Source organism: Bison bison, unplaced genomic scaffold, assembly GCF_000754665.1.
Source record: "Bison bison bison isolate TAMUID 2011002044 unplaced genomic scaffold, Bison_UMD1.0 scf7180017862013, whole genome shotgun sequence".
Taxonomy (NCBI): Eukaryota; Metazoa; Chordata; class Mammalia; order Artiodactyla; family Bovidae; genus Bison; species Bison bison.
Window position 1 is genome coordinate 424,529 of NW_011492585.1, and position 938 is coordinate 425,466.

Consider the following 938-nt stretch of genomic DNA (forward strand, 5'->3'; position numbering starts at 1 on the left):
CACTCCCACCTGGAGAACCTGCAGCAGGTGCCCGCCTCCGAGCTCCATGAGCAGGTGCGCATGTCCGGGAGAGGAGGGGTGGGGCAGACAGGAGGGAGGGAGGGAGTGGGCAGGGGGCCGTGGAGGGGCCGCAGCTTTGAATAGGTCACCAGAGGCCCGGCCGTTGGTTGCCACCCAGGCACCCAGATCTGCCCAGCAACAGTCCCGTGGTCCATCCATCTTGCCTCTGTCTTCAGCGGGACACCTACTGTGAGCCTTTCGGGTCTTCCCTGTACCCATAAACATTCCCTCGCCGTGACTGGCGAGGCCGCCGCCCCAGCAGAAGCCCGCTTGGGCTTTACTCCTGGGGCTGCAGAGCAGGGGGTGCAGCGTGGACCTTGCTTCTTGGCCCCGAGGTGGGCAGAAGGCCAGGTTGTCCCCTCATGCAAAGCTCACCTGTGTCTACCTTGGGCAGAGCCAGGGTAGGCTGGCCTTGGTACCCCAGCCCCCACAGGATCACTCTTTCCAACTCCCTGCAGGTGACCCTGAGCTACGGCATGTTTGAAAACAAGCGCAACTCCGTCCACATTAAGGGGCCCTTCTCGGTGGAGGCTGACCCGTCAAGGTGAGGAAAGGGAGGCCTAAAGAGGGCGGGTCACCGAGGTCCCTCGAGGTCCGCTGCAGCTCGACAGCCCCCAGGGGTCTGCTAGGGTGGAGGAAGGCCCCCAGCCCGCACGGATGAGTCCCCCAGTGGTCTGCTCGGGTGGAGGCAGGCCCCCAGCCCGCACGGACAAGCCCCCCAGGGGTCTGCTCGGGTGGAGGCGGCCCGGCCCGCACGACGAGCGCCCCAGGGGTCTGCTCGGGGCGGGGGGGAGCGGCCCGGCCGCACGACGAGCGCCCGCTCTGTCCCCGCAGGTTCCGTTCCGTCCACTGCCACCTGTACCCGGACACGCCCTGGT

At 67.3% G+C, this 938-nt stretch overlaps 1 long non-coding RNA gene across 1 annotated transcript; it reads left to right on the forward strand.

Moving 5' to 3' along the window:
* Positions 1–938, forward strand: LOC104983206. The gene is made up of 3 exons (XR_824603.1): positions 1–54; positions 519–604; positions 895–938. It is a non-coding gene; the product is annotated as an uncharacterized LOC104983206 (long non-coding RNA).